The 25,265-nt window shown below is 38.4% G+C and overlaps 1 protein-coding gene across 2 annotated transcripts in view; it reads right to left on the bottom strand.

Annotated features, from left to right (window-relative positions):
* Window positions 1-25,265, bottom strand: part of RTN1 (reticulon 1) — a 349,490-nt gene that overhangs the window by 101,680 nt on the left and 222,545 nt on the right. The window lies entirely within an intron of this gene.

Below are 25,265 nucleotides of genomic sequence, written 5' to 3'. Positions count from 1 at the left end.
AGGACAAGCACACTTCTCCCTGGCACAGTCAGGGATTAAATTTAAGGGATCAGAGGACAGGCCCACAGGCCAGATCCTATACCCCCAAGACCTGATTGTATTGCTCAGGGACACAAAAGGGAGAATTGTGAGCTAATCTTGGAAGGTGAGGGAGCCCACATGGGCAGAACTAAAAGGAGAGTGTAGTGTGGGTCTCAGCTGCAGCACACTTGTGGAGCACCACTCTCCCGACAGGAAAGCTGCATTTTCAGTCCAGGGCAAGATCCTGGGCAGGGAAGCTCCCAGCCTGCAGTGCCATTGCTGGTGAGCTCAGCTAGTTTGGGCTGCTGCTTGTGGCGAGACACCAGGGAGTTTACACGAGGCAAGGCAAGAGGAAAAGAGTGAAACCCACTTACAACTGCCAGACTGTGAATCCCAGACTGCCCATTCCCACAGGCAGATGTCTTGGTGACTTTCCCCAGAGTGACCTTTGACCCCTGCTGAGACAGCTCTTGAGCCTGCCTTTGTGGAGCCTGAAGGCAGGCTCACTGCACCCAGCCCCACCCAGCCTCACTCCTCCACCCACCTCAGCTGTGGTAGAGCACAAGGAGTCCCCTGGAAACTCCAGAGCCCCACCCACTGCCTGGGACATCTGAGTGCTTCTCCTGATTGACTAGGGCCAGTTACAGGTTCCAAAAAACACCACTGCAGCTGGCTTTTACCTGCAAGTGCCACCTAATGACAGGGAGGACAACTTGTACAGCTCATTCAGCATTTATTGATTTAGTCATAGAGGGCATGGCTGACTCCTACCCACAAACATCACGTACTGAATTAGAGATTATACTGGGCTTTCCAATATAATTCATACTGTTAAGAAGACCACAGGGTGAGGAATGAGAAAGGATTTCAAAGATCATCATCTCCCCTTGCCGACAAGAGACAGGGAATCTGCTTGTGTGCATAGTATACCACCACTATAGCCTACAAATAACTAGCAATTGAGAAAACCACCACACTAAGGATATCTATAACCAAGATATCCATCCAGAACCTAGACCCTATAAAGTACTCACAAGCAAAGCCAAAGGTCCTTACCCAATGTATGCTATAGGCACAGCCTTAAGAGTGGGGGGGGAAAGAAGGTCCCATCTAAACAAAAGAAAATCCAAAACCAAAAAGTGACAGCTTCTCCAGATTAGAAGGAAACAGTGCAAGAACTCCAGAAGTATGAAAAATCAGAGTGAAAGGACCTCCCCAAAGGAGCACACCAGCACACTAGCAATGGTTGCCAACCAAAATGAAAATACTGAAATGAATTTCAAATATGGATTGTAAGGAAGCTCAATGAGATCCAAGAGACAATGGAAAACCAACTGAAAGAAACCAGAAAAATAATTCAGGAAATGAATGAAAAATTTACTAAAGAGATAGATATGTCTTCAAAAAAACCAAATAGAACTTCTGGAAATAAAAAATTCACTTAGAGCGGTGGCTTACGCCTGTAATCCTAGCACTCTGGGAGGCCGAGGCGGGTGGATTGCTCGAGGTCAGGAGTTCGAGACCAGCCTGAGCAGGAGCGAGACCCCGTCTCTACTAAAAATAGAAAGAAATTATCTGGCCAACTAAAATATATGTAGAAAAAATTAGCCGGGCATGGTGGCACATGCCTGTAGTCCCAGCTACCCAGGAGGCTGAGGCAGTAGGATCACTTAAGCCCAGGAGTTTGAGGTTGCTGTGAGCTAGGCAGATGCCACGGCACTCACTCTAGCCCGGGCAACAAAGTGAGACTCTGTCTCAAAAAAAAAAAAAAAAAAAAAAAAAACTGTGGAATATATATTCTTATCAGCACATGGGACATTTTCCAAGACAGATCATAATGTCAGGACACAAAACAAGCCTCCCAGCAAATTTAGAAAAATTGAAATGATACCATGTGTCTTCTCAGACCACAGTGGCATAAAACTAGAAATCATTTCCAAAAGGAACTCTCAAAAATACACAAATATATGGAAATTAAACAAAACGCTGCCAGACAATCCTTGGGTTATTGACAAAATCAAGACAGAAATAAAAATTTTTTAAAAATTGAATGAGAAGGCAACACAAGCTTCCAAAATCTATGGGATACAGTAAAAGCAGTGCTAAGTGGAAAATTCATAGCCTTAAATGCTTACATCAAAAAGACAGAAAGATCACAAATTGACAACCTAATGTCACATCTCAAGGACTAGAAAAAGAATAAACCAAGCCCAAAGCTAGCAGAAGTAAAGAAATAACAAAGCTCAGAACAGAACTAAATGAAATGAAAACCAAAAACCGTACAAAGGATCAATGAAATAAAAAGTTTGTTCTTTGAAAAGACAAACAAAATTGATAGACCACTATCTACATAAACTAGAAATAAAAGAGAAAGAACTCACATAAGCTCAATCAGAAATGAAAAAGGAGACATTACAAATGATATGACAGAAATACAAAATATTATCCATAACTACTGTTGGCTTAAATGGCTAAAAGCATTAACTTTGGCCCTTAAAAATTCTGGAATTTTCCAAATAAGAGACATAGAATAATCCCTTTTATAGTTTTTGGATGCCCTGTATCTACTGGCATCTCAAAACATTGTATTCCTGGATTGAGTGAACATTATGGGAAACTTTAGTGAACAATTTGATGTTATGAATAGCTGTATACAAGAGCTAACTAATATACTTGGATCATATCATCAGCAAGTAAAAAAGGTATAACTGACAACCCTTGACTCTCACCAAGCTGAGAGTCAAATCAAGAATGCAATACCATTTACAATAGCTGCAAAAAAATAAAGTATTAACATATAGGCATATACTTAACCAAGGAGGTGAAAGATCTCTACAAGGAGAACTATAAAACACTGATGAAAGAAATCATAGATAAACAAACAAATGGAGAAATATCCCATGTTCATGGATTGGAAGAATCAACATTGTTAAAATGTCCATACTGCCCAAAGTGATTTATAGATTCAACACAATTCCCATCAAAATGCCAATATCATTTTTCACTGATCCAGAAAAAAATAATCCTATGCTTCATATGGAACCAAAAGAGAGCCTGAATAACCAGAGCATTCTTAAGAAAAAAAAAATCTGGAGGCATTGTATTACCTGACTTCAAATTATACCATAAGGATATAGTAACCAAAACAAAACAATATGATACTGCTATAAAGGTAGGGACATAGACCAATGGAACATAATAGAGAACCCAGAAATAAAACCAATATAGCTACAACCAACTGATTTTTGACAAAGCAAACAACAAGATATACTGGGAAAAGGATACTCTATTCAATAAATGGTGCTGAGAAAATTGGACTGCCACATTCAGAAGAATGAAACAGGATCCCTATCTCTCACCATATACAAAAATTAACTCAAGATGGATTAAAGACCTAAATGTAAGACCTGAAACCATAAAAATTCTGGATGAAACAATAGGAAAAACTCCTAGACATCAGACATCTAGGCAAAGAATTTATGACTAAGGCCCCAAAGGCAAATACAGCAACAACAAAAATAAATAAATGGAACTTAATTAAATTAAAAAGTTTCTGCACAGCAAAGGAAATAATCAACAGAGTAAATAAATAGACAACCTACAGAATGGGAGAAAATTCTCACAAACTACACATCTGAATAAGGACTAATAGCCAGGATCTACACAGAACTCAAACAAATCAGCAAGAAAAAAACAATTAACCCCATTAAAAAGTGGGCAAAAGACATGAACAGAGTTTTTTCAAAAGAAGATAGACAAATGGCCAATAGACAGATGAAAACATTCTCAACATCACTTATCATCAGGGAAATGCAAATTAAAACCACAATGAGATACCACCTTACCCCTATCAGAATGGCCATTATTAAAAAATCAAAAAACAATAGATGTTGGCATGGATGTGGTGAAAAAGGAACTCTCATACGCTATTGGTGGGACTGTAAACTAATACAACATCTATGGAAAACATGGATATTCCTCAAAAAATTAAAAGTAGACCTATCATTTGATCCAGCAATCCCATTGCTGGGTATGTACCCAAAGGAAAAGAAGTCATTATATCAAAAAGATACCTGTACACGAATGTTTACCACAGCACAACTCACAGTTGCTAAGATGTGGAATCAATCTAAATGCCCATCAGTTGATGAGTGGATAAGAAAATGTGGTATATGTTAATACATACCATAGAGTGCTACTCAGCCATAAAAAGGAATGAAATAATGTCATTTGCAGCAGCATGGATAGAACTGGAGAATATCATCCTGAGTGAAGTAGCTCAGGAATGAAAAACCAAACACCACACATTCTCACTAATAAGTGGGAGCTAAACAATGGGTACACATGGTCATAAAGTGGTGTAAAGGACATTGGAAACTACGAAGGGGAGAGGGTGGGAGGGGGATGAGGGATAAAAACTTAACTATCCAATATTCTGGTGGTGGGCACTCTAAAAGCCCTGACTTCAGCATTATACAATTCCTCCATGTAACAAGAACACCTGTACCCTCTAACATTTTGAAAAAAATTATATTAAAAAAGAATCCTCTCTCTTACTAAAAAAAGGCAATATGAACTTGGGGCAAAAATTTGATCATAACAAATATTTAAGTGCAACATCCTAAAATAATGTGTCTTTAATATATTCTAGTAATAAAATATGTTTTCTATCCCCCCAAAAAACCTGTATTGACACTGGGGAGAAAGGTACACATTAAAAATCAAGAATTATAGACCCAAATCAATGACCTGAAGTAAATCTGCATTCGCCTTTCCCGGAGTCCTTTGCCCTGAGGCTGTCCATGTGACAGATAGCAGTTGGCTGCAGGCTGTGAGGCTTTTTTCCTGATTGCTCCCACTCATCTTCCCTGACAGCTACAAAATCACCAGGCCCACAGTTTGGAGGTTGTGCCACATTTGACAACAGAGCCTTCTATGAGGGATGGCTATGCCAGGGAGTCTCCAAGAACCTCTATGTCACCTAGAAAACATTCTCTTTCTGAAATTAAGTGGCCTGTGATTTAACATGACAAATGGGCACTGAGAAATCCACGTACACTCAATTCTTTACCAGTTTTATCTATGTGATTAGTTAATAGAGTTCAAAAATAAAATAAAATGAGCCTGCATTCTCTAGCAAAAGACAAAGCTGAAGCTGATGACATGCTTGGGGGTTTAAGAATATGAATAACTACTCTTTCTTTCCCCGACTCGCTTCCTTATTTAAACTTGTCTGCCAGAATAATAGATTTAGCTCTTGCTTTTGCAAAATTAATGTTTAATAAAAAATGATTCATGATTCAGCAAGTTGGTTTTTTCTTTTTCCTACGAAGAGCCAAGGTTTGCATTGCCTGGGAAGTTCTCACTTTAGCAAAACATTCCGTTAGAGGAAAAAACCTGGCTTAGCAGACAAACCATAGTCTAACGTTTTGAGAGTTATCAGCAGTGCCTTGGAAACCATAAAGCTGCAGGGCACTGAGATGGATTGAAAGGGAAAGTTCTGATGAGCTTGGAAGTGTGAGATTTTTTTTTTTCCTCCCACTGTCTAAAGATGGAAAGGTGATTCTGTGTTCTGTGGCCTTCTTTGGGGAACAATCTTTTTTGGGAGGAGGGTGAAGGTAAATATTTATTTATAATTTACTTAGATCTTAAGAAACGGTCCTCAAAACCCTATATAGATTTTCCATTGCTTTTTTAAATAATAGCTTTATTCATATATAATTCACATATCATAAAATTCACTCTTTTAAAGTGAACAATTCAGCTGTTTTTGTATATTCACAGAGTAATGCAACTATCACCACTATCTTCTAATTCATCCACCTAATTTACATGCATTCAACTCTTAATGTTTTCAGTACAGAGAAAGCTCTAAGTTACCTCCACCACGCAAAGAATTACCTCTGGAACAAAAACAAGGGCTATCCCCAAACATCTTTCTATTTATCATTCGTTGATAGAATGTTGCTCTCTGATTTCCAAGAAGAAAGATAATTATTCCTGGTCACTTTTCCTCAATGCTATGTACAACATGGGTAGTAGCAAAAAAAAAAAATACGTGTACTATAAATTTGTTTGCACTTTAATAGTTCTTTTGCTCTCTCTCCCCACATAAAATTATCTAGCTAGTCCCAGTAATGCTTTCTTTTTAAAAGTGACCTTTTTTTTTAAGAGCAGATTTCAGTTCACAGCAAAACTGAGAGGAAGGTACAGAGGTTTCCCATACAGCCTCCAAACATGCTGCCATGGTTTGAATGTTTGTGCCCCGCCTCCAAATTCATATGCTGAAATTCTAACCCCAAATAATGGTATTTGAGGGTAAGGACTCTGGGAGGTGATTAGATCATTAGGGCAGAGTCCTTATGAGTGGGATTAGTGCCCTTATAAAAGAGGTAAAGGAAGTTTTTTTGCCCTTTCCACCATGTGAAGATGCAGAGAAAAGGTGCCTTCTATGAACTAGGAATCAGACCCTCGCCAGACACTGAGTCTACCAATGCCTTGATCTTGGACTTTCTAGCCTCAAGAACTGTAAGAAATAAATGTTTGTTGTTTATGAACCACCCAGTTTATAATATTTTGTTATAGCAGCCCAAACTGACCAAGACACATGCACAGCCTCCACCATTATCACCAACCCGAGTGGTACATTTATTACAGCTGATTAACCTATGTTGACACATCATCACCCAAAGTCCAGAGTTTCCATTAGGGTTCACTCCTGGTGTTGTACATTCTATGGATTTGGACAAGAGTATAAAGACATATATATACCATTATAGTGATATATAGAGTATTTTCACCACCCTAAAAATCTTCTGTGCTCTACCTATTCAACCCTCCTTCCCTTTAACCCCCAGCAACCACTGATCTTTTTACTGTCTCCACAATTCTGCCTATTCCAAAATGTCATATACTTGGAATCACTCGTAATTCTTTTTCTATGACTTTTCTCCCTTCCTTCCCATTCCATGGCTACCTCCCCAGCCAAACCCTTACCACCTTCTACTGGGATTATCATGATGGTTTCCTAAGAGTTCTCGGCTTCCAGCCTAACGTCTTCCCACCTGTACCTCCCTGCACAAGGCTGACATATTCATCTCCCTAAAACATCACTTTTACCATGTCACTTCTCTATTCCAAAGCCTTTGGTGGCTATCTTTGCCCATCCCTTGGCTTAGAATTCAAGATCCTCTTCAACAGGGTCCCAGCCTATCTTGATGTTTTTTTCTGAGATTGTTCAAGAAACACACCTGCTCAAGCCCACATAAATACCATGAGACTTTCTACTTCTGTGCCTTTGCTCAATTGCTTCCCCTCAACTGAAAGGCTCTTTCACTCCTCCCCAAATCTAAATAAAGTCTCCAATGAAGTCCACCTCCTCTAGGAAGTTTTCCCCCATGACCCCACTTCTCAGTGCTTTTGTCCCCATCTCCACTCCATGGCCATGGCACCCATTGACTTTCCTGCTTTTGTTGCCAGTTATCTTTTCCTTGTATATTTGTTGAGAAAAATGTCTTGTACCTCTTCATATCCCTGTATCCCTGGCACTGTGCTTTGCACACAGTATGTGCAAAACAATTACAGACTGAACAATTACCTTCATGTTACCATCTGATTGAGTCACATTCAAGAGCTTTGAGAATAAGCTTTACCATGCAACATGTGTTACTCAAATGAAAAACATTTACTGAACACTTACTGTGTGTGAAGCACCAAAATGAAGGACATTCCCATATATACATAGGCATCGTAACCTAGTGTGTCACAAAAATTTACCAGAAAACCATTGTTTGTAACTGGAAGTTTGGATCCCCCTGGCTGCAGTGGCAGTGCCGCTGGGTGGGTAGCAGTGTCTGCTGAAGGATCACTATAGGAGAAGGGAGGTCCTGCATGGTACATCGTATATCCTGATTCATCTTTCTGGTCAGGCATGGCATTATCAGAAAAAAATAAAGAAGGATTGGAAAAGTCCTTTCAGGTCATCTCATGCAGCCCCCTCCCAATCTCAGGATTTCTTTACAAGATGAGAATATATGTTTGCATTTGTTTGTAGCTGCATAAGAAACACTGAGAGAACATACAAGAAACTAGTTACTAACCATGGGGTGGGTGGGACAGGATAGAGAGTAACAGAAGTGGAGGGTGAATTTTCATTGTATATACTTCATTTGAAAAATTATTTTTCTTTTTCAACCAGATGAATATATTACTCTTTAAAAATTTAATTTCATTTAAAAACAAAGAAAGAAAAAACAATTTGGGATGCTAGCACGAGGGTTGCACAAACTATGATGGGAAACAAAGCCCAGCTTCCTTCTTCCACAGACTTTCAAACATTTGAAGACATGTATGGCCTCTCTTTATGTTCTCATGGATTAGGGTAGAACCTTCTTCACTCTCTTTTTCACAGTTTTGTTTTCCTCATGAGCTCCTAGAAAACACGGACTGTGACTTGTGCTTCACTCTTTCCCTGGAGCTAAGCACATAGATTTTTGTTTCGTAAGTATTTACAGAACAAGTCAATGACTATGTGTCCAGACTCCTTGCTGCTTCCAACTGGGGGATACACTCTAATTTGTCCTCATCCCTCTAAAATCTGACCTGGACATGGCTATAAGCCAATAATGATACAGATACAGAGAAATAGCAAGACTACTTCTCCTCCCCATTTTGAGTCCTTTGACTTAAATTTCCTATTTTTATTCACAAACTTTTATTCCTGCTGCCTGCACTCATGTTGCATTTGTGGCCAACTAAGTCACGCAGGTTGATAAGTTGTTGGTTTTCTTAAACAACTGAATCATTTCAAAATGCACTTTTAGCCACTATAGTGGGTATATTTCATAAATTTGAAAAGACATTAAAGTCAGAGCAAAGAATTTTTATGATAATTGTCTAAGACCCATCTCTATCATTTTAAACAGATTGAAGAAGACCCTAGGAAGGGGATTTACCTCAGTCTGGAATAATCCATAAGATAAAGCTGAAGTTGGAATTAGGGTCTCTCATTAGAATGTGTTTTATAAAGGGAAATTGTGGCCACACAGCACAGGGCCTTTTTTTTTTTTTTTAACCACGCCCCTGCTATTGATGAAGAAACTGAAGCTTAGAAAGTTTAAGGCACTTGCTATTAGGAATGCAGCCAAAAATGGCAGAACCAGCACTCAGATTAGATTTAGGACAATCTGACTCCAAAGCTTATGCTATCAGCACTATTCTTGGAATTGTTGACAGGATTAAAGGAGACCAAATAGTCTGTGGCAGGTTTCTTTAGCAAAGCTAAATGGATCTGAATTTGAAGTCACATTACAGCTAAAGAAGCAGTAAAGTAGAAAGAAACCATCTTTGTGCAATCTCAGCACAAATTTGACTCAAAAGCTGATCAATGTTCATTTCTTATAAAAATTGTTAAGTGGTTGTGGCAAGAAAGTGTGTGTGTGTGTAGGACTTATGTTTTCCTGAGAGTACATCAAAGTGGATTTCAAAAACTCATAGGGTAAACACCCTTTTGAGGTACCTGTGCAAAGGAGAATGTATTTATTTTGAAATATAATAATGATTAGCTGCCATTTTGCGTTTACATAGTGTATGCCTTCTTCCTCAGATTTTCAAAATCTAACTCATATGTTTTGCTAGTCATGAAATATTTGAAATTTAATTTTGGGTTTTGAGTATTCCTAATTCCATACATAATCCCATATTGGAATGCAGGTTATAAACAACAGAAACAGGTAAATGACATCTTGGGACAAATTAGCATAAACCTAGAATTCAGGACACATCATTTGGTACACTCAAAGGCAAACCCTTTGACTTTAACAAACATACACATACACACTATTCATATGTATTCAAGGTCAAAACATATGTAGAAAATTTATTCTACTAGGTGTATAGAAAATGGGCTCCAGGAGTAACCATACTAATCAAGGAAAGTGACAAGAAAGATTAATGTCCTTTATCAACAACAGCATTTATTCTGCTCCTCTGAGCTATCTGATCTATGAGCTGAGGTAAATTGTGTGTTTAAAGCAAGATAATAACTCAGTGGTTGATATGCCAGAGTTTGCGTTGATCCAAGTGTTTCTGAGTGCTCAGTCAGGAGACTACACCAAGATGCTTTTCTTCTCACTTTCTTTTCTTTTATCCCCAGGAAGGAAAACGCAATAAATTATAAGTGATAAATTTAAAATATGCACAATTTCTGACATTAACACAATTTTTTTTTTTTTGAGACAGAGTCTCTGTTGCCCAGGCTAGAGTGTCGTGGTGTCAGCCTCTCTCACAGCAACCTCAAACTCCTGGGCTCAAGCGATCCTCCTGCCTCAGCCTCCCAGGTAGCTGGGACTACAGGCACGTTCCACCATGCCCAGCTAATTTTTTCTATATATATTTTTAGTTGTCCATATAATTTCTTTCTATTTTTAGTAGAGACAGGTCTTGCTCTTGCTCAGGCTGGTCTCAAACTCCTGAGCACAAACAATCCACCCACCTCAGCCTCCCAGAGTGCTAGGATTACAGGCGTGAGCCACCGCGCCCAGCCATTAACACAAAATTTTAATCAGCTGCACATTCTAAGGGGGTAAATAAAATATTCGTAGTGTAACCTATCTACATGATAATCAATAACAATACATTGAGTTTTCAGAAATTTGGAGAAGAGTTGATACTGTGAGGAAAGTGAGACCTGCACTAGGGCTTTGAGAATACACATGATTCTCACCTGCAGAAGGATACAGCAGGAAGTCATTTTTTGGGGGAGAACTAATACCAAAAGCAAGAGCTAAGTAATGCATAGGAAGGAATCCCTACACAAACACAAGCACTTGGGGAGCAATAGGAACTCAGGCCAGAAGGCATGGCTAGGATTATGGAATCAGCGTGAGGGTATTAAAAGGCAGTAGGAAACAAGGATCCACTGATTGTTTTAGAGCATAGAAGTGATTTGAACAATTAGTCCAACAATAATTTTCCACAGTGGTAGCATGTAGGTTTGGGGGTCACATCAGATGAATTTGTGTGGTTTTTTAAAATTATAAATGATCACTATAATTTTTTAAAAATAATAGAAGTACATAAGTTATAAAGTAAAAATCCCTATTTCTAGCCCCATTCTTCAGAAATAACAATGATACTATTTAGGGAGTTGTAGACCTATTATTATTTTTTATAAGAATGGGATCATTATCTTTAAAATTTGCTTTTTACTTCCTATACTATACCAGAGCCATATTTCCATTTAAGTATATAGACATCTACCTTATATTTTTAAAAGTCAGTATTCCAAAATGAATGTTCTAAAATTTATTTAAGCATTCCCCTTCTGTTGGACATTCATGTAACTACATAAATCATCAGTTCTTTTGCTATTCTAAATAATGCTGCAATGAATATCCATGGCGTATATGACTTTTTGTGAGATTATTGAGGCTCAGTGATGTAATCATATAATGTCTTTTTCCATTTACTTTATGGTATTTAAAAATGGCCTAGTAAAATGCTGTTCTTTGTGTCAAAACTGTATGTCAAACTGGAAGAACTAGGAGAAAATATAGCAAAGGAGTAGGATTCGACAATATAGAAGCTAAGAAAGAAAGTGGTTCAAGCAGATACTATGAAAAAGCAGTGAACATCTACCAGGACTTGCATTTATTTCAGCATAGCCAGGAGCTCTAGGCTCCTGGGATAGGGTATCCTCAAAGAGACTTAAAAAGATAGATTCAAAAGAAAGTTCTTTCACTGCAGAAGTGCCTGGTTAGAGAAGTTCCCCAGCGTAAAAAAGATTTGAGCTCAATATTAAAGGATGTGGAGGATTTGTACAGGCTAAAGAATAGGTAATGAATTTCCAAGGACAGAAGTGTTGATGTTCTGATGTTCAGCCAAACAAATTCAGATAGTTATTTGAAATTATATATATTCCACCTAAACTTTGGACACCATCTCACAGCCATATTCTCTGAGTAGTCTGAGATGAATATGTGGTGTCTGAGGGCAAAATATGCATCACAAACAAACTAGTACATGAATAGTTAAAAGAGTCTGGGTAAAACCATGAATAAATAAGGGCTTGCAAAGGATATTGTATTTCTTTGTTCTGTAAGATTTCATAAAATGAAAGCAGAAGCCAAAACCAAATGTGTCCTGGAAAGGAACCAACAACCAATTAATATGTCAATAATTCAACATGAGCATTAAATTCTCATGGTTTTAAAAAAAACACCTAAAAGTAATCTGCAGGACATTATCTCCCACATCTGGTGTTAGGAGTCCTCTGATCATGACTCCCAAAGATTGTGCTTTGTTCTAGTTAAGGACTGGGCCACAAACAAATCAATACCATTTAAGTGTTTTTTAAAATTTGATTAACAATTAGCTAGAATTTAATTTGTCCCTCAACAGAGAGTGGTTTTCAAAATAAATGCTTCTTGCAAAGAGCAGCTGGAAAGAAAACAGAATCAAATTTTCCTTTCCTACGTGTGTAGAAACAGGCCAGAGTCAATGTACACCCTCTGTTGTATTTTTGTTTTTATTATCTTTGCCCCAAATTCATGTATATTATTCAATATATTATTTTTTGTATACTTGGAAGTTGGTAAGGTAGATACTCTTATATTTTGGGAAGGAACCAGGGTTAAAACAGAGCTATCCAGTTGCCCGTTAGCTGCCAGTTGCTATTTGTCAGATGACCCCATGATAATGTTTAAGGGTGTATTTTAACTGAAAATGCTTCAGATTGCTTCTCTAAATGGCATAATAATAGTTTCAATATTATTTTTCAACATGTTTTTGTAAGCTATATAGGAATCTTTTCTTCCTGACCCAAAGAAATGGAAGGAAAGAGCATTTGTTGACTGCTTGCTATGTGCCAGTCACCATGCTGGGTGCTTAAAGTCTCAGCCATACCAATCAATAAATAAGGGGCGAGTCTAAAGTAAGTATTTGGTAACACCTGTGAATTATGAAGACAAACTAAACCTAACAATGATAAAACAGACTTGATAGTTTTCAGTGTTTCCTTATTTAACTTCACTCATCCAATATACCAGTAGGCACTGAGTGCCTCCTTTGTGCTAGGCACTTATTCTAGTTTCTAGGGATGTAACAGTGAATGAGACAGATGCAGAGTCTCTGGCCCCATGGAAGACAGAACCAAACAGCAACAAACAAAACCACAACTACTCAGGCATAGCAGAGACTGCTAATTGTCCCCCAGTGTCCACCCTGCCTTTCTTCCCTTTAGCAACAACCCCCACATTCCCCACCAAGGAATTGTAGCATACAGCCACCCAGCTAAATACTACACTTCCCAATTCCCCCTAAGGAATCCATATGTTGCTTCTGGATCACATCCTTAAAGAAGAAACTGGTTGCCTTCCACTCTTTCTTGGCCCTTCCCGTGAGCTAGACTATGAACAAGTCTTGATGAACCAGCTTTAACAACACGGATGAAGGCAACGCCCAAGGAGATGATGAGCAACAAGACAGAAGGAATCTGGATCCCTGGCTCACCTCACAGTACAGACACCTGACCACCCACCTCTCTCTGGACTGATAAATCAGAGAGAAATTTCTAACTTGCTTGAGCCACTTTATTGTTGTATCTCTTTGTTATGGACGCTTAGCCTATACAGCAGACAAACAAAATAACTGACAATTATAAAAGTGCTTTGAAGGAAACAAACAAGTATGTAGGAGAAAAAATGAACAGTTATCAGTGGGGAGGAGTGAGTTATGTCAGATAATATGCTGAGGCCTCTCTAAGGAGGTGACATTTAAGCTGAGACTCAAAGGCTAAGAGGAGGCAATATGCAACTTTTTCATTTGCCTATGGTGCCTTCTTTAGTTCTTTCTTTTTCCCTATGTCTTTATTGCTTTGTTCTTCTTATCCTTTTTGTAGGCCGGGGTGCAGATATTATACACTTGTATAAAAGCCCTGGGAAAGGCCTATTGCTGGGGTATCTGATGTCTCTGAAGGTGCCATGGTTGTTGCATTTATGTGAAAAGCTACATACACATCCATCAACAAGCCAGTGACAAACCTTACTGAACAGTGGCCTACCTTTCATTATAGTCACACTAGTTATCAGTGCCTACTGATACATTAGACAAATGAAGTCAAATAACTAAACACTGAAAATTATCAAGTTTGCTATACCATTATTATAGTTGGCTTGTCTGCATAATGGTGTTACCAAATACCTACTTTAGCATTTCTACTTATTCACTGATTGGCGTTATTGAGACTATGAAATGTTTGAGGGTAAGAATGGTCCTATTATCTCTGTATCCCTAGCACACTACTTAGCAGTTATAACAGTTCAATCCATTCTATTGAATGACTAAGTTTACAAAGTACAAGTTGCCAAATATTTGAAAAATGTCCTCTATGAATAACTTTATCTTGCTACAGACTTTCCTTTGGCAACACAAAGGTAGGATGTCATAGAAGTTGTATCTTTTAAGACAGCTCTTCCAAAGACGTGGTAATGTTCTGGGGACTGAACAGTTTAGATCCTCTGTCCTGCCCTCTCTTGGGCCAGATGACTAGAGACAACTGAGGTGTGGCCCCTCCTCTAGAACGGTGAATGCATCGTGGCTCTTGATCAGGTCTGTTATTGCCACAGAGCCCTGGATTGCGTTTAGAGGGCTAAACATCCCCCACACCCTCACTCCCCACCCCAGTTTCTATCCTATCAATGACTCAGGGATGGAAGGAAGGGAGACTTAGCCAGGGGATGATTTGATTAGTCTTGAGTGTTGTCAATAACGTGCTCATATGGTTCTGTTTTTTTCGTTTGTTTAATTCTATGTGTCTCATTGTTTAAAAAAATATACTAGCTAATAATAAGGAAGACAATAACTTTAACTTTCTTATGTGCTAAGTACTCTGCTAATAGCTGTACATGAATTAACTTATTTAAGCTCTATAACAGCCCTATGAGGCAAGTACTATTATTCCCATTTTATAGATGAGATAACTGAGAATTAGAGAAAATAAACGACTTGAACAAGGTATTACATTTCTAGGGTGATCAATCATATCGGTTTGCCCAGGATGAAGGGGTTTTCTGGGATGCAGGACTTTCAGGGCTAAAACTGGAAGTGTCAGGGCAAACTAGGATGAGTCAATCATCCTAGGAGTAGCCGAAGAAGAATTTGAGACTAGGTTATTGGATTCTAAAGCAGTTGCTTTTAACCATTATGTTATACGGCTTGATTTTTTGTTAAGTGTTCATTCCTAAAAAGAATGAAAGTTCTCTCTAGGGTACCTATCGTATGTTAAATGAAAACAATTATAGCCAAAAAGTTTTTTACATGAGGTCAGGTTATTCTGCACTGCAATTTCTGTCAGGGTGTTTTTTGAAACAATTATTAGCATATGCACTCTGAGAAAGATGATTTCTGATTTGGTGTCTGAAAAATAGTCAGTATTGATGCATAGAAACCATTTCTGAAGCTTAAAGTACTTGCTATATAATATGAACATGGATATCAAAAACTTCTCTACTAAGCTCATTATAAATGATATACATTTTTTCATGGACACTTTCCCCAGCAATGAGCTGTCTCCCCTCTAGCATTTCAGAATAATTGATGAGAACTGTGCTAGGAACCCTGAAGCAGCAAGCCCTGCTTCTTGCAGAACTGGTCCCAGAGTGGAAGAAGCAAGAAAGTAGAACTCAGAAGAACAGTCTTAGAAGAGCTGTCATGCAAATTTTGTTTTGCATTAAGATTAAACTGAAATAGAATTAAGATTTAAAAAGGTTATTTCTCTTTGCCTTTATCACACAATCTCTGACAACATCAAAGACCTCAATGACTCTTGGCTGGTTCAGGAAAAAAAAAAATCCACTTGGATTCCTCCCGTGGTCACTGGGAGCCCATCTGTGAAGGACACTGCATTAATAAGCACTTCTCATGGTTCCAAGGTGAGTAAGACACAGTCTGCTGCCCTCCAGGAGTTTACAGTACATTGGCGACAGCTGTGATGAAAGATAATGAACAGAAGCTGCAGCAAGGGGAAAGTGCTGTGGGAATACGCACGAGGGAGCATCCTTTCTTGCTTCTGGGACACAAAAGCTTCCCAGAGGAGTTGGTTTCAGTGGGTGCACAGAATGGCAAAAGGAGGAAATGAGGAGCCCTCCTTCCCTCCCCCCAGGCAGAGAACATGGAACTAGCAAAGCCATGGGAAAGTCTGAGTCTTAGTTGATGTTACATATGGGAACACAATAAAATAAAAAACAAACCAAAAGCCAGAAACAACATAGAACTTGGGATTTTAAAGCTTAATGCATTTCATTTTGTTAAAAAAAAAAAATTGGGCTTTGGAAATACATCAGATTTGCCTCAAGGCCAGGTCAGTATTCTCAGAACTCTACTCATTTCCATGGTTCTTTCCAAGAATTTATTGAGAACCTTAATGTTATAGTCAAGCTTTATGTATATATGTAAGTGTATATGTATCTTTGCATTATTATCATAACCCAGAAATTCACTGGAATTAATATCGATCAGATCAACTATCAGTATTCAAAAATGAAAATAAAGACTTAACTTTTCAAACCAGACTCTTTCCCTGAAGGCTTTGCTAACTCTGAACATCTTGAGAATTGTGTGATGACATGAACTTTCCTTCCCATATCGAAGTTATCTATCATCAACACAACCTGTATTTTGAATTATCTCTCTAATAGCCATGATGGATTTGTGATGACCCATTTACATTCTCATTCCCCAGCTGACATTTTGGTCTTATATTTGCAAAATGATTGGGTTAAAGCAGGGAGCCATCTGTGGCTGTGGAATCAATCAAAACCTCAGGCCTCCACAGGGGTCACCAGCAGGCTTCTCACCAAATGGGTTGACTATGTGCAAGTGCATTGCTTTTTAAGGCACCAAGTTTGCTCTTCAACCTTTACAAAACCAAAACCCAAGCACATATGTGAGCACCAGGGAGGTATGTGAATCACAGGCATTCACAAAATGTCATGACTAAATTAAGTCTTATCATCAAATAGTATTTATTAAACACCCACATCTTGCATACACACGGCAGTGTACAAGGTGCATTAGTAACAGAATACCATATCTTCAACTATGAAAATACTTTATAATAAAATGCCAAATGGCTGCTGGAAGTCATAAAGATATTCTTTTACTGTGAATGTACCCACTATAAATTTCAAATAAACCATGGCATGGGGTAACTTCTCTCATATGGTAAAGTCTTCACTGAAGTCCTTCGTGTTGTTTTATCCTTATCAGTAAACAAAAGGCTTATATACAAGTCAAATTATGCTTTTTGTGAATATGACAAGACATTTCCATAAGAATTACTGATGTATGGATTCATGTCATTTTGCACTGTGCTTTTTGAAAATTATAAGACAATCAGATACACAGCAGGAAAGAATGTCTATGTTTAAATTGTCAAAGAACCATTTTATTTTAGACTCCATTATACTGCTCATTGTTTATTGCTATTGCCTTTTGTAATTACTTCTGAGAATATATACACAAAAAAATTCATAAAAATTCATAAAAGCTGAACAAATAGAACATTTGAAGACAAAAGTACCAAAATTACGTTTTATATCTGGAGGTTGAGGACACACGCGACTGACTGAATAATAAAATTTTAGTTAGTCAACTGGTGTTTTGTCTACACAACATTAAAAAATATCTGTCTTTATATCATGTAATTGACTTAAAAAAAACTAAACTGTATGAATCAATTTGTTGTTTACATATCTTTTAGAAAGATGCTGAAACGATTTTAAATCTGAATGGGTTATGTTACCCCCGGTAGATATTTTTTGACTCTGCAGTCACTTTTCTTTGCAAATGTTCTCATTATATGCCACTTCTATTGTTCAATTTATCTACCAGTACATTTAACTGCCTTTAGTGTGCTCAGCACTCTATTAGGTAATTTGAGAGCTACAGAAGCAAAAGAAGGTCAAAACAACAGTTTACATCTTTGCAGATTAAGTTCCATGACATCTTAACTCCTTCCTCTCCTTCCCCAAGATTAAAAACAAAAAAAAAAGAGGAAGTACAGTAAATCTTTGCTGCTGGCTCATTCCTTAGCTAACATGATGCTAAATCAAAAAACTATGACTGTGCATCTTTTAGGGTACTCCCTTTCTGCTCTAGGGAGCAGGCTGTGGAAAACACTTATCCTCCAAGATGAACAAGGCTCAGATATAGTCCTTTTCCTTTATTGTTTGGCATCTCAGGTTCTCAAACAACTTGGGCGACCCACTAACAATATCCTTATTAGTCAACAAATGACTCTTTTTTGCCATTTTTGAGATGGGAAATTTGGGGCTTAGAAATAATTAAAGGATGTAATGCTTATGAAACCCTGTGGCTATGTCTCTGGGGTCCCTGTGAATGAGTTCCGGGAAAATGGTCCAGCCCGATAACAGAACTCTTTCGCGCATCATCCATTGCACTCTCTTAAATGAGGTCCAAGTTATACCCAACTTATACTGCATTCTGTCTCTAATGAATAAAGCTACAGCAAAATTGCAGAGCAATTAATTTCAGATGGTTTGCTATAAATTAACATAGTGGCGAATTTGTTAATTAAGGATATAATTCCTTACCTTAAAGTAGTTCATAAATTAGTCCTTAACTGCATTTTCATTTCGTTGAGCATTTTATTTGAAGTGGTATCTCATATAAGAGCTCCAAAGACAGTAAAATCTAAATCTATGGTACATATTTTAAAGGGTATTCTAACTCAGCCATAAGCTATTACCATGCCTAGTTAGTTATATTAGAAAAAAATTCACATAATTTATCTCTTGTTATGATGAAAACACTATCTTATTAAGTCTAATAAAAAAACTGAAGATAGTACTATATCATGTAATTTACTATTGTGGTTCCAAGAAAAAATGAGGAAGTATTATATATCTATTATGTATCTTCTGACACTAAAAGCTAATTTCTGATAAATAAATCAGCACAAAAAAGAGAGCACTCTCTTTAAACCAATAACAGTATTTATTTACAGATAACAAATATCCTCATTTTGGATTAAGCCTTTAGGTATCTCCTGAAAGCTAAATTTTCCATAATTGAGTGTCAGATGTAGTTTTTCCATCAAGTTAAGACTTTCCTAAAGACTGTGTCCCCACCTGAGTTATCAATTTATCCCTCTATGTCTAAGATTTAATGGGGGTAAGAGTGTGAAGTTAAAAGTGAGTACATTGTCATTTCTCTGTTATTCTCAGTTATTCAACGGCTGATTTATCTTGACTTTCCACTCACTGCCTTTTTTCTTCCTTCTTCACTGTTTTTGACCATCTCATTAATTATTTTACCCAAGGAAAGATGAAAGAAAAAGACAAGAGACAGGAAAAGAAATGAATATTCAGCCTATCCTCTGGTACTTCATTTTTGGTGTTTTCAGAAAGGGATATCATAATAGGATGATGAAACATAGTGACTGAAATGAGGATTTTAGATTATCTGAACATTTCATTCATATATGCCTTTCTTTCTCTCTTTTGTATGAATAGAGAAGAGTAATTGTTATTTCTCCACTACTGAAAGATTAGGATAAACCTACATCCACAATTTGCTAAATAGAAGGTCAGATTTACAAATCTGGGCAAGTATCCACACTATGGTAAAAAAGTATCTATAGTGAACTGCCAGTTCTATTTAAATGAAAGAGACACTGTAAATGCCTCAAATAGCAGAATTAAAATGTAATGCAACTGGGCACGATGTCTCACACCTGTAGTCCCAGCACTTTAGGAGGCTGAGGCAGGAGGATCACTTGAGCCCAGGAGTTTGAGACCAGCCTGAGCAACATAGCAAGACCCTGTCCCTACAAAAAAAGTTTTTTAAATTAGCGTGGGAGAATTGCTTGAGCTCAGGAGTTTGAGGCTGCAGAGAGCTATATGATCATACCACTGCACTCCAGCCTAAATGAAAGAGTGAGATCTGTCTCTAAAAAAAGAAAAAAACTTTAAAAACAAAAACATAATGAAACTGCTGAGTTAATAATGGATCAGATCTTTACTTTTCTATTGCAAATAATGTGAATTTTTTACTAAATTTAATGTAAAAAATGATAGATTCCTCCCTCCCCCCCCCGCTCCAAATATTCTGCATTCCACTTGGTAGGATATTAGAATCAACTCTGAATTTTAAGAAGTGTGTAAAAGTGATTTATAATCTATACAACATTGTATAGCTTATTATAATTTGCATATGAAGGGTGTTTTCTTTCAACCTCTGCAGTTTCAGTTGTGTTGCCCGCTGTTTTTGCTGTGTCAACATGGGCAAAATTGAGAGCTAAAGTAATTAGGCAAATAATAAAGGACAAAAATATGACCAAGAAAGAAGCTATTTTGGCAGTATCGCTCAACACTGTTCAAAGTCGGCTCGTAATAGTCCAATTCTTTATTGTGTTTTTTTTTCTCCCCTAAGTGCTTAAATAAAAACATGTGAAGTCAATGAAATTCAAGTAATTTTCATTTGGAATCTCATATTTATGTATGCACTCTTAATGTTCCTTTCAGAACGAACCACGCTCAACATGGATAAATATGACCACAATAGTTCACCACAACCATAGCTGAGATTTGAGGAATGGTATGGGAAAAGCAGCCACCAGCCAACTAACAGACATCCCCACAAGGAGACCACATGATTGGAAGTCACTCCTCTGAAAAGATTTTCTTGATAATTAAAATACCATCTTTTCCTCATTAATTGAAGAGGCAAGGTCATCCAAGTAACCACTTCTACGTTGCTTTCCTAAATTAACATTTCAAGGGAAAATTGTTGCAGTAATACACAGAAACTTCTTTCAAATCTAGGCAGAGATGGCTAGCTGTCTGTCTATTCATGCTCCTCTTCCACATTTAAGGTGTTCCATATTATGAGGATGTAGTTGCCTAGCCAGGAAATACATTCCCAGCTCTCTCACTAGGTGTGTCCAGGTGGCCAGTTCTGCTAGAAGTGATGTGTGTCACCTCTAGGCTGAGATGGTTAAGAAGAGAGTATCTCAGTCAATTCTCATCTTTTGTCCGCTGCTGAATGTCTCTGTCCCACAGAACCTTGAAAACCTCAGATTAAAGATGGTAGAACCAAAATATGGAAGGAGCCTGAGTCCTTGAATCACCATTTTAGGGCAGCTGCCTATTGATGAGGCACATACATTTTAGACTTTATGTGAGTGAGAAATAAACCTCTATTGTGTTTGAGGAATTATACATGTTTAGCCTTTTTTTGGTAGCAGCTAAAATTAATTTAGACAAATCCTATCCCAGCATTTTGAACATGATGCATCTCTCTTGGAGACTTTCTTCACTAGATGATGATGATGATAGCTAATACCTATGAACTGCTTCCTGTATGTCACACACTGTTCTAAATCCTCTGCAGGTATCAGCTCATTCAATCCTTATAGCAATCCCATGAGGTAGGTACTATTTGATTCCCATTTTATAGATGAGAAAACTGAGGCATGGTGAGGTTAAGATCACACAGTAATAGAAATCAAACTGAAATATCAGATGATATATCTCCAGACCAAAAATAAAATACTTTGTACTCTATATTTTATATGAAAAATATGAATACTCTATTTCAATGTGTAACTTACTACATCCTGCAGATAGGCAATAACAATTGTGGACTAGTTTGTGTGGTTTGTTAAAAAGACCACTAATTCATAGAACAGAAAGTTGTCTCTAATAACTGAAATTGAGAAAAGAAGCCATTTGAAGTCTCAGCTGTTCCCCTCACAACCAGGAATAAGAAGGTTTAAACTGAGGGTAGCAGAGATCAATCTATATAAATAACATACAGTAATAAAAAATAAAATAAATCTGATTCATTATGATACCATATTACAATCAAGCTTAGGTCATTTCTATCACTTTCCTTTTTATTCTGCAGTTGCCATTGTGTCTTTGTGAATAAATACCTTGTGCTAACATTCACAGAAAAACATCATGATGCTGCTAAGCCATTGTTCTTTTCTCTCCTTGTATCTGACTAGGTCTGCTTGCTATGGTCTGAATGTATCTCCCAAAGTTCATGTGTTGTAGACCTAATCCCCAGCACAACAGTGTTGGGAGGTGAGGCCTAATGAGAGGTGACTGGGTCGTTAGGGCTCTGCCTGCATGAATATAGTAATGTTGTTGTGGTGGGAGCAGGTTAGTTATTGTGAGAAAGGGCTTGTTAAAAAAGCAAGTTTGGCCCTCTTTTGCTCTCTGGATCTCTCACACTCTCTTGCCCTTCCACCTTCTGCCATGGGGTAATGCAGCAAGAAGGTCCTTCCCCAGAGGGGGGCCCCTTGACCTTGGACTTCTCAGCCTCCACAACTATAAGAAATAAATCTCCTTTCTTTATCAATTACCCAATCTGTGATATTCTGTTATATTAATAGCAATACAAAACAGACTAAGAAATCCAAAAAAATAGAAATTTCCTTCATCTTGAGTGTTTGTGGGGGGGACTTTTAGCCCTTCTCTCCACCTCATTTACTCTTGCCCGAGAGAAGAGGTTGAGCCTTCCTCTGCAGGGTAGGGCTACGGGGCTTCAACCTGCCTCACCCATGGCCTGCCTCTCACACTCTCTGCTACTCTTTGGAGCTGCACACAGCTACTTTCCTTCATCTAGTAGGAGGCTTTGCTGTAGACTGGATGAAAAATTCATTTCAGCAGGAGGAGTAAGAAACTCATTTTACCAACACAGGTCCTGACTTTGCCCTCCAACCCAGGTATACCAGAAATAAAGCAACTATGTAGGCTCAAATCCATCTAGACTGGTTCAGAACTCGGAGAGAAAGAATTGAGATTAATTGGCAGTCTGAAACTGTCATAGCTATCTTAAATTACTTATTGAGTTATAGTTCCTAAACTAAAAATAATCCACCACCATCACTGACAGGCTACAATGAGCATGTGTTCATCATGGGGTGACAAGCCCCTCACCTAGGAAAACATCAGCATGAGCGACCCGGGTCCTTTAGGCATGGAAACCCCAGTTAGGGAATTCTGGCCATACTGCTGAAGAGTGTGCAGACTCTCCACCTTGCACTCTCCTTTGTCCGATACCACATTACTGGAGAAGAGCAAACCCTAGGTATCATGATCTCAGGCACGATGATGCATCATCTTCCCTTTGTCTAGAGGCACACTCTACAATCCTTTGGAGTCTGCTTGCTTTTTGTGTTTGTTTGTCTTTCATCTTGGCCCACAGACTTTTTACCCATCAACAATTCCTCTTCACCCAGTAATAGTTATTCACCAAGTAGAAATAGACCAGATTAGATTTGCTAAATCTGCAACAGTGAGATCGTCTACACACCATTTTAGCAATACCTCCTTTTAAGTTTCTGCCAACTCTGTGGCTTTGCTGTCTAAATGCTCTTCTACTGTGACTGGTAGCTAGTGCTGGCTCTTTTTCCCTTTGGCTGTTAACTTGGTGGCACTTCTTCCAAACAATCTCTTTCTGGAATAAAATGGAAGCCTATGATGGCTTCTTCAGATCAGGTGAAGGAAGTTTTAATGCTGAGCTCTTCTGCCCCTTTCTTCAGGAGTTCTCTTAGGACCAAAGAGATATCCTTCCTTTCTTGGGGAAAGTATGGGTGTCTAATGAGACTGACATTGTATTTCACACAAAACAGACTTACCTTTTTTCCTCCATTTTTTTTCTAAGTCTTTGGAAAGAAAAAATGGAGGAATGTCAAGACAAGGAAAACTAACATTTATTTTGTATCTTTCCTGTGCCGAGTCAAACCTACATGATGCAGCCTCCACCTGGCTCTTTAGCTTCTTCCTGCTCCACATTCTCTCTTGCTCCCTGGCTTTCTTTCAGTTCCTTGAATGTGCTGTCCTCTGATGGGCTTTTGAATGTATGTCCCTGCCTGGGAAAATGCTTTCCTCCCTGTTCACCTAACAGCTCCCTCTCATCCTCCAGATCTCTGCTCACTCATCCCTTCCTCCAGGAAGGCTTCCCTGACTTCTCTGATCAGGTCAATATTTTTTTCATAGACTGGCCTGGCCCCATATGTCTCTACTTTGAAGCAATCACAGTTGTTATTTTACATTTGTTTTCATGGTTATTTTATTTTCTCTCTCTCTCTAACTACATTGTACACTTCATGACAACAGGGACCATGTATGCTTTTGCTCATCATGGCACTGTAAGCACTGTGTTGAATTAATGAATAGTTTTCTTTAATTCTCAGAAAATCCTGTGCTATAGACATTTTAAACTCAATTTCTTTAAAGATAAAGAAGCACAGTTTTCTGGGTTAAATGATTTGTCCAAGTCACAGTAAGTGACAGAGCATGAGACCATACTTATTCATGCATTCATCCCATATTTATTGAGTGCTCATGGCATGCTTTACTCTATGCCAGACACTGGAATAAAACAACAAATAAATAGGTCACTATTCTTTTAGAAATTCTTAGTCTATTTGAGAGAAAGAGGTTTGTAAACAAATAAGTCAAATATAATATTATACAGGTTAGGATGTTTGTCCAGCATGTAGCAGGCATACAGAGGAGAGAGTGGGCAGGTGTATGAAAGGCAGTGAATCATAAAACATAGCAAGTGCCTACCAAATAGGCCAGTAATAAGGGCATTAGGGTGTAGGGAGCCCTGGGAGCAAAGGCATGGCAGAACATGAGAGTGAGGCCCCTGAGACTGAGCAAACAGACAGGAGGTACGGGGACCTAGTTTATAAGGCCGGAGATGGGCAGGGTCAGGTTGGGGAGGGCCCCATATGCCATACAAGGACCTTGTACATTATGCCACAGCAATGTAGAGTCACTGAAGGGCCTTAGTCAAGGGAGATCTGACCAGATTTCAAAAAAATCACTCTGAAAGTGAAGGTGGTAGACAGGTTAGGGGCACGTGAGTTTGGAAACTGGAAGATCAGAATAGAGGATACAGCAGTGGTCCAGGGGAGCAGTAATAAGGACCAGGACTAGGGCAGGAGTGGGGATGGAGAGGTGTAGATACGGGAGTTGGTGAAGAAAGAGGAAATCAGCAGGACTTGATACCGACTGGGTGTGAAAGCTGAGAGTGAGGGAAGAGTCTGGGGTAATCCCTGAGTTTCAGGTGTGGCCCATTGGATGGACAACTTTTTAAATACAACTTTCTGTCACACAAAGGGCAGAAAGACATTTGAGAAGACAGGAAATAAACTCTATTTGCAACCCACTGAGGTTAAGCTGCCTGGGAAACAGAGTGGAGCT

The sequence above is a fragment of the Lemur catta genome, chromosome 1 (genome assembly GCF_020740605.2).
Source record: "Lemur catta isolate mLemCat1 chromosome 1, mLemCat1.pri, whole genome shotgun sequence".
Classification (NCBI taxonomy): Eukaryota; Metazoa; Chordata; class Mammalia; order Primates; family Lemuridae; genus Lemur; species Lemur catta.
This window is presented reverse-complemented; position numbering and strand designations above follow the sequence as displayed.